Here is a 10115-nt window from a genome sequence, read left to right on the forward strand (position 1 = left end):
AAGAGACTGCTAGAATGTTGAAAGAAGGCATAATTGAACCTTCGATATCTCCGTGGCGAGCGCAAGTTCTTGTAACTTCGAATGAGAATCATAAGAAAAGAATGGTAGTCGACTACAGCGATACCATTAATAGATTCACGGAACTAGACGCTTACCCAATGCCTAATATCAATAAGATGGTAGACGACATCGCTCAATATAACATCTTCTCTACTCTCGACCTAAAATCTGCTTATCACCAAATACCTATAAATCATGCTGATCGTAAATTCACTGCGTTTGAAGTAAGTGGCAAACTTTTTCAATTTACTCGTCTTCCTTTTGGCGTCACCAATGGAGTAAGTGCTTTCCAGAGGAGCATAGACTATATTATAGAAAAAGAAAATCTAACCGATACCTTTGTGTATGTTGATAACGTAACTATATGTGGAAAAAATCAAGAAGAACACGATTACAATCTTCAAAAATTCTACAAAATTGCTAAACAATATAACATCACTTTAAATGAAAATAAAAGCATAATTTCTTCTAGTTCTATTACTCTACTCGGCTACACCATAGAAAATAATCAAATAGCTCCCGATTATCAAAGACTAAAACCATTACTCGAAATGCCACCTCCGCTGAATCTTAAATCTCAAAAAAGAATAGTTGGAATGTTTTCCTATTACTGCAAATTCATTAAAAAAATTTCTGATAAAATTTTATTACTAAATCAAAACAAAGAATTTCCACTACCTCCATCTGTATTAAAATCTTTTCAAACATTGAAAAATGATCTAAAAGACGCCACTTTAATAACGGTAGATCCAAATAAAGAATTTGAAGTAGAAACGGACGCTAGTAACTATTGCATTGCTGCAACACTAAATCAAGAAGGTCGTCCTATTGCATTTTTTTCAAGAACTCTCAATACTAACGAAATTAAGCACCATGCAGTAGAAAAAGAGGCAGCCACTATTGTAGAAGCTCTCCGTAAGTGGCGACATTTTCTACTCGGCAGGCACTTTAAAGTCATCACAGATCAGAAGAGCATCAGCTTCATATTCGACAATAAAAGAAAATCAAAAATTAAGAATGACAAAATATGTCGTTGGCGTATAGAATTATCCCAATACAATTTCACTATAGTTTATCGACCTGGACCTGAAAATATTGCTGCTGACACATTCTCTCGCATCTCTGCTCTTACTTACAATCTACAAGATCTTCGTGATTTACATAAACAATTATGTCATCCTGGTGTTTCAAGACTAAGCCATTTTATAAGAACGAGGAACCTCCCTTTTACTTTGGATCAAATTAAGAATATTACTGACTCTTGCTCATCCTGTCAATTACTGAAACCCAAATTCGCCAATACCAATGGAGGGACTCTCATTCAAGCCATATTACCTTTTCAACGATTAAATCTTGATTTTAAAGGCCCTCTACCTACTTCTATACATGGCAACAAATATCTACTTACTCTAATTGATGAGTATTCCCGTTTTCCTTTCGCCTTTCCTTGCAGAGATATGACAAGCAAAACCATTATCCACTGTCTAAACAAACTCTTTTCAATTTTTGGTTTGCCTGACATGATACATACTGACCGTGCTTCTGATTTCTTAGCAAGAGAAATAAAGGATTTTTTACACAAAAAAGGAATTGCTACTTCTAAAACAAGTAGGTATCATCCTGAAGGTAATGGACAGATTGAAAAACTCAACGGTACCTTATGGAAGGCCATTCAAACAACATTACATTCTAATCAAATGAAACTACCTTATTGGGAAGACATACTACCGGACGCACTTCATTCAATTAGATCATTACTTTGTACTGCCACTAATATGACTCCCCATGATAGACTTTTTAAATATAGTCGTAAATCTGCTTCCGGAATTTCAATTCCTTCTTGGGTTAAACCAGGCCCAATATATATTAGAAACCACACTAAAACAAGTAAACATGACCCTCCTGTAACGCCTGCCACCCTAATAGATGTCAACCCCCACTACGCTTATGTTCAACTACCTTCTGGTACTGAAACCACTGTCAACGTTCGAGACTTAGCTCCAAACTCATCAAATGAAGAAAACTCTAATAATAATCCTACTACTTCAGAGACTTTATTTGAACCTTCTACTAATGAAAACATTGGTCATGAGGAAGACAAAAATCAATCGTCTGATCTTGAAGAAAATCAGATTTCACTAAAAAATAATACTGAAAATCAGCATTCCTGCCAATCTGTGCGGAGGTCGTCCCGAGTTCGACAATTCCCTAGTAAATATAAGGATTTTGTGACTAAATACTGAAAAAACTGCAGTTTGGGTTCATATGTTATTTGTAAATAAAATGATTCTTATGTGATTGTAAAAAAAAAAAAAAAAAAAAAAAAAAAAAAATTTGTTACTTGAATACTTTAGGACGGGGAAAATGTTATGATTTAATTTGTTGTTAAGAGTTATCCCCCTTGGGATTGACATTCATAATAAAAGCGCCCTCTGTTTCATTTTCCCGCTCGATCCTTTCAAGAGCGTACGTGTATTTTACAGTTAATAAAACCTTTCTAAAAGGCAATTCTTTACTTACTGATACTATTCACTTCAAGGTGTCTCAGGTTAGTCCGTAAACAGGCCCTGACACTGGAATAGGAAGCTGGACGTTGATAGGTTCTGGAACAGGAAGATGAGACATTAAAGGATAATGAAACAGGGAGCCAGGATGTTGAAGGGCACCGGAATATCGAGCTGGAACTGCTAGAGCAGGTACTGCTGGAAGGAGGAGTTAGAAAAGTAGCAGGAGCATTAAAAAATTGTGAAATTTCAGTTTTTCAGTAGATGCCGTAAGTGTTTTATGGTGAGATATATAGCCAAAAGTTCTTTTGAAATGGTACTATATCTGAACTGAGCTAGTGATAGTTTAGTAGTGTTATATACAAAATGAGTGTATGGAAAGCAAGAAGGAGACAAACAAAGGATTAAGTTTAAACGTTTATTTAAAGTTTAAACAATCATGAAACGAACTATCTGGCACACCAGGATGATCTTGATGCTGGCAGCGGCGAGGGTGGCGTATCGGTAAGAAAGTTAGTCGGGAGTTGAGATGAACTCAGCGGCGATCTAAGTTTTGGTCTGGCTGGATGAGGGGCGATCATGCAGGAATGTGGCTTAGCATGTGCGGCGATCCTTAGTAGCTGGTATCGCTAGCGAGGGGTTGGTGAACCGTCTGCTTGGTGTATGTATGCATGTGTTATATCGATTTGAAGCTAATAAAATTCTGAATGTAATTTAGTCAGTGTTGCATGGTTGCAGTGCTCCGTGAAATATATATTCATGTTTATATGCTGTGGGAGTTGCGTTTACTGCAATGTTTGTGTTTTGTATTTTGGCTTTTTTTTTGCTGTGCAGTTTTCTCCCATGGTTTTCTTTGTTGAAGTGAGGTGCGAGATTCTAATGATGTGTGTATCTAAAGAAATGGTATTTGAAGTTGTTGTGTGTATTTATTGTGTTCATTTTCGTTGTATCGACGTCTTAACGTCACCATTATTGTTGCTGTCGCTGCCCCTGCCGGTTTCCGGTTTATTCATGTAAATATGGAGGGATATGCGATATGACAGTGGAGAAGAATGCAAGTGGTTTGCATTGGTTATTAAACTCCTGTTCTACCACAGCTCCCGCTTCAGCATTAGAGGCATCTGTTGTAAGGTGAATATCTTCGTTCAAACTTAGGGAAGTTAGCTAAGGAGGTTTTTCTGCATCGAAGGCTTCATCCTGGTCACTCTCCATCTTGAAATAATAATAGCATTTTGGGGGTTGGGCTAAAACAACGGCAAAATTTAATAGAAAATGTTTATAAATGTTATTGTTTTAATAAAGAAAGAAAATGAAGAACATGTATGAATATAATATGGAAATAAAATGTAATATTAAGAGAATAGAAAAGTCATCAGATAGCAAGTGCTAACTAAAACATGAATAGAGTTTTGTAGATGCAACAAAAAGAGAAAACAAAATTATATAACAACACATTTCTATCCAAGAGATAAGAATATAAAAGTTATGTAGGGGACTAAAAATTAGAGGACACCGGGGAGGAGTAATCTGCCCCTGTTCTAACGCTTGTTGTCTTTTCCTTTTGGTCACGGGCAGACGTGTTGCCTTTCCCTCTCAAGAAGAGGAGAACCTTTTTCCACCACGAGGTGATCACTAAGAACTTTTTCCACCAGTCGGTGAGTCTTATCGAACTGTCGCTATTGTATTGTGTTTTGTTGTCGTTTAAATGCTTGTCAGTGTATAATAAATGTGTAAACGTAATTGGGCAATTGTGTTTATTCATATATTTTTTGTTTAGTTAAAACTAACAAACTGGCGCCTGATTGACGTGAAACGAACACACATGGTGACCCTACTTTTTTTTAAAGGAATTGTTTTGAGCGGGACGCGCGTTTTGTTTGATAAAAAAAAAAAGCGAACTTTTCAACAAAGAAAAACAAGTGAACTTCTACAGACAAAAAACTCAACGAACTACAATGATGAAACCCCTCGTCAGACTCGGCAGAAAAATAAACACGGAGCTCTCGACTTCATACCGAATTTAAAAGAAAAATTCGAGCTCGACAAACATTTTTCACGGTTTCCTGACATTACACTGCAACAAACGTGAGGAGCAAATTCACATAGCATAGCCTATGCAATTCTCTCCCACACAGCAGATACAACAACAAATTACAGGAGATTCCTATGAACACATAAGAAGAAGCTGAATTAACAATGAGTTGAGATGCACCACGCACACGGATAAACTCACAACTGGAAGTTTTGTTGACACCGGCAACTGGAAACTCGTTCAAAACGAACAAATGCACAACAAACGCCTGTACATACAATGTACACACACTACCGCAGACTCACATGCAAAGACAATGGCAACTGAAAACCCGTTCAATACGAACGAATGCACAACAAACGCCTGTACAGACAATGTACACACACTACCGCAGACTCACATGCGAAGACACTGTCAACTTGACACACAACGTCAACACGAAACAAAAAAATTTTCCTTCCAAACGAACAATTCACTTCACTGCCCAAGCAACTCGTTGCACATGTCAGCACACAACAAAAAACCAAACAAACAAATGTCAGCCTAAAAAAAAGAGTAAACGCTTTTCCACGCGTAAGTAAATACTTTTTTTTACGAACACACTCCGTTTTTGCCGTTTTTTTTTAAACCACACCAACAGCAAAAAAAAAAAACAGGACGAAAAGTCAATTGCCGAGACATTAAAAAAAAAAAAAATATACACTGCAGTTTTTTTTTTTTCTAGGAAGAAGAGTATTGTGGGAGCCTTTTCTAGTCTCACACAAAAACATGCGTTCACATCTCAAGCTATATTACTTGTCATATACATACGCACACACAAACATACGTGCGCATGTCCACACACGTACATATATTCACGTTCGCGTACATACACTCACATTCACGTGTATATACACACACGCTAACATACACACATGTACTCACACATGCGCACACAAGGACGACGTCACTTCCTTTCAATGGAAATCCACACATGTTCAAAGACCACCGGAAACAAGTATAAAACAAAGAGCAATAACCGGCTTCTTTCTTTTATGACCAGCTCTCGGGTTGAGAGGTTCAACGAACCAGCCGCCTCCCTTTTGGGAGGTGCGTGCGTCACGTCCCCTGCTACTATGTAGGGGGCACGAGCTAACAGACCATACGTAAATTTTATATGCTTTCTCTCTACATGGCCTGGATTGACTTTTTCTCATTCTCTCTCTATACTACAACAGACTTTCCTCCTTACCAGCTAACAGCGAGAGACGCACACCAAACTGGATTGACTTTCTTTCTTTCTCTCTCTACAACAATAGACTTTCTCCTTCTCACCAGTAAACAGCGAGAGACGAACGCGGACATGAACACGTGTTGTACCCTTTTCTTTCACTTGTTTCTTCACAAAATAAATTCCTGTTCGTTTAATTCAAGTAAACGCGTTGTTCGTTCCTTCCTCAAAGCAATTCATTTTTCCTGTCCCAATTCAAATCATTTCTCCTATGTTGTACGACTGGGGGATTTCAATAATGAAAATGCTGATTTATACAAACACAAGTTTGTTGAAGAAAGTTGATTTACTCACAAATCATAGAAATGTGTAGGTTAATAGATTTATAGTGTGAAAAAGCAGGTATAAGTAATATACATATGTGAGTATTTGGCAGTGTGGCATTGTGTATGTGTGTTGGTTTACCTTGTTCTTATTAGTGTGTGCATAGATTTGTGCAAATTGAGCCCTTTTTTGTGACTTGCCTCCCTTGGCCAAAAGAGCATGAGGGGATCGTTAAGCAACGTTCTTGGGTTCCTTCAGGTGAAGTCAGCTGATGTCTGTTTTTTTTTTTTTAACAAGGTAGTCATCGCTTATCAAGGCCCGGAAGCCACTCGGGGATAAGGGTTATTGCATGTACAGTACGTTAGTATTGGAGATTTGATAAAATGTCTTACTTAAGGGGGCAGTTCATCAGGAATTTGTTTATGTTAGACTTGAAGACATCAAGGTTGTAGTCAGGTAGGAAACAGGCAAACAGAAGATAGTTCCACAGGCGTGCACTTGTAAGAAAGAAACTTTGTTCATGGAATTTACGTTTTGGTTTTGGCACAGATAAAGAGTGGGGAAAATTTTTGACAGTGGTTTCAGCTAGACGGATGTTTTTCGTGAAAGATTGGCGAGGGGGACCAGAGATTGGAGCTCAGATGAGCGCTTGCCATGGAAGTAACGATAAAACAAAGACAGACTCGCAACGTCTCTCCTGTGGGAGAGAGGTTGCAGGGAAGAGAAAAAGGCATCGCCCACTAAGCCACAAAGCCTATTTTGTACTCTGTTATCTCTTTGAGTCTAGTTTTTGATTGTTTTCTTTATAAGAGTTTCTAATTTCACGCCAGTTCACTACTTGCATATAACGTGAACCGACATCTTGCTGCCCAAATCCCTATATAGTACCCCAGTAGTTGTTGCCCCTGATAGTAGCCCCCTACACCAAAGTGGCAATTTGCCTTGTTTGGGGTGAAAATGTAATAAAAAAAATTTAAAAAATGTGTTACTTTTTTTCTTGGTTGGAAAATATTTGGAGTTAAAGTCTATGTGAAAACTTCTTCGCTTTGGGGAGTGAAGGGAACAGCAAAGAGAGAAAGAGTGTAATTTTTACAATTATTGCAATTGTTTTTTAGTGTTCGTAAGAATTAAATTACGATTAAGTTGAACAATTTTTACTACTGACTTTTGAGTGGACAAACAGTAAAATGTGCAGTTTCTTTCAACTAATCGCAAAAAACTCAAACACACAGGTTTCTCTTTCTCTCTTTAAAAAAAAAATTCTTCCACAGTCGATTCTTGCGGAAACAATACTCACAAAATATCATCAGCACCTCGTAGTATAGGGGCAGATGCAACGAGAAACTTTCATAAATTGCTAAACACAACACTCAGCAAAGTATGCATGCACAACTTTCCAAACACACATATGCAGTTCATATAAGCACTGTCTCATAACAAAACAGAAGGACGCAAAACATCAACGTGTCTGCTCGAGGCTACCGAGAGTAAAGTCCGATGAACATGACAGCGTGATGTCATTACCAGATCAACATGTAGGTATATGGTGCTTAAAGTTTATGTTCAACCACGTGATTATGCTAATAGCCATAAAAAATTATTATGTTGCCCCTTGTGGTAATTTTATGAAGGTTATTCAAACGCGCATGTAATTTTTTTTTTTCTAAAGACAAAAAACAATTCTCCATTTGGATAATTATATAATTGCACATTGGGATAATTTTAATCCAACAAATTATAACAGTAAGTGAACCGGTTTTTGAAATTTTCTTACATGTCTATCGAAGAAAATCGAATATTTCATTTTATTTATTTTTTTAAACTGCAAAACAAACAAAAAATTTTTTATATGAGAATATTTTTCGGTTAATAATAAATAAAACTTTTCATTGAGTATTTTCAAATATTTTAAAGTGAAAAGCATTTTTTGCGAGAGTTTTTATTTTTTATTTTATTCAACCAAAACGATCGATGAATTCAATATTTTAGCACATCAACTAGTTGTGAAGGGTCAAGGATGATGGAAAGACCGATGTGGGAGAGTACTAGCCAGATCTCCACTGTAAGTGTGCAGTTCAAATCTGGTATCTTGGGGGGGGGGGGCATTTTGTCATTCAAACCCAATCGCTGATTTGGGGGGGGGCATTTTATCAATCAAACACCAATCGCTGATGCCAACAAGAAATCAATGGCAAACGGCTGTTGTGATAACGTGCAATCATCTGCACGAGTGGTCAAGAGGTGGAGAACACTGGAAATCTGGGGAGACTTGTTGTCAATCGGTCTCCAGAGAACACTACAGGTTACTGCCAGTGAGCGATCACTGATGATGGCCTGTGAGATAACTCGTAGTGAGTGAAATAATAATAATAATAATGTCCCCTCCCAAATTCACGATCACCCTGATTTAATATTGTAGATGTTTACTAAATTTTCTTAGTTTTTAACCAATGTTCACATCATGGTAAGATCATTTCTATAGTTATGTGAACTTCATTTTTGTATTCATGTATTCTGCCCTGATATGAAAATGAAAACTATGGTGGAGTTTAGGATTCCTAACCATGTAACTGATGAAAATATGCTGCACATTTTTACTGAAAAACATGGGAAAAAATCGACATAGAAGAACAGAAAACCAAAACTTTAAATATAATTTCTGTATTATTTCAACATATAATCTAGTGGGGAAAAATCCAGCTCCCCAATAAGGGGCACTCTGGATAGGAACAAAAATTAAAATTGTCTCAGTCATGAAGGATTTCTCCTCCACCGATAGAAAAGGTGAAGTGTAGCATCAGAACAGATACTACACTCTGATCTTGTCCAGAAAGTCAAGAATTGTTTGTGTTTTATATGTTTCTGTAATTGTTTGTTAAATTCATAATTCAGTTTTATCAGTAATATATTGTATATTGCTAGAAAATTACATAATTTTACATAGATAATATTTATATGTTATATTGAATAAAGTTCAGTTTCATTATTAATCGAATTGGGTTCCTTTCTTTTCTTTTAAACATGGTTTAATTCTCTTTTTAAAAATGCCCCCATAAATATCAAGAGTAACAGTTTGACAAATCTTACCTACATTGCCTGCAGGCATTTTTCAGTTAACAGGCCTTCTTCCTCTCGGTGGCCTAGAGTTTATTGGATACGATGGTTGCGATAATGAATGGATAAGACAAGAATTGATCAATCGCATGATTTATTTATGAAATGCAATTACAAGAAAATCAAGAAAAACTAAGGGCAATAACTCTTCTCTACTTCCAAACAAGGGACATAACTACCAAAATATCCCCCTTCTTCAACTGAGTGAACTCATCTAATTACTTGACTAAATTTTATTTTATTTTTTATTTATTTTATTTTTATGTTTATTTATTGATTTTATTTTTATTTATTTATTGCATTTTTTGTTATTACGAAATTGCACTTTCAAGTCGCCTTTCAAAAAAAAAAAAAAAACCAAACAAAAAAAACAATATTTCTTACTCATATGGCTCGTCAACCCAACTAATCATCATAGTACAGATGTATGAAGGGTTCCACAAGTGGATGAGGGGTTAGCTTATGTTCGTGCATCAGTTGCATGCTAACTTCCATCACGTGTGGGTTTCATGATTAAAAAAATTATTTATTGCATAAAAAAATATAGCAGTAATGGTAGAATATAGAGGCTATTTGTCTAAGAGTGTGGGGAACTTTATAGATCCAGTCTCTGTGGGGCCTTTATATATCTTCGGAATCTTCTTGGCTTGGAGGTAGATCTACAGGATCCACTGGTGTGTGATACTGTGATCGGTTGCTTTTCTGTGTAGGTGATGCCTGGCCCTCAGGCCTCCTCCTCCTCTGGCTAAGGTCTGGTAATGACCTGATGTGCAATTCTGTTTGTGATGCAATTTTTTCAGATGTGTGTGGTTGGTCAGATCTACCTTCAGGTATCAAGTTTCTTTTACCTGTTCCGATAGATTATCTATTC

At 36.7% G+C, this 10115-nt stretch overlaps 1 long non-coding RNA gene across 1 annotated transcript; it reads right to left on the reverse strand.

Annotated features, from left to right (window-relative positions):
• Window positions 1–2021: 2021 nt before the first annotated feature.
• On the reverse strand, window positions 2022–9331 carry LOC145252416 (uncharacterized). Its single transcript, XR_013863594.1, has 2 exons — window positions 9218–9331; window positions 2022–2762 (listed from the first exon to the last, which is right to left on the reverse strand). It is a non-coding gene; the product is annotated as an uncharacterized LOC145252416 (long non-coding RNA).
• Window positions 9332–10115: the final 784 nt, after the last annotated feature.

This window comes from Euprymna scolopes, chromosome 29 (genome assembly GCF_053919585.1).
Source record: "Euprymna scolopes isolate OS-2025 chromosome 29, ASM5391958v1, whole genome shotgun sequence".
Lineage (NCBI taxonomy): Eukaryota > Metazoa > Mollusca > Cephalopoda > Sepiida > Sepiolidae > Euprymna > Euprymna scolopes.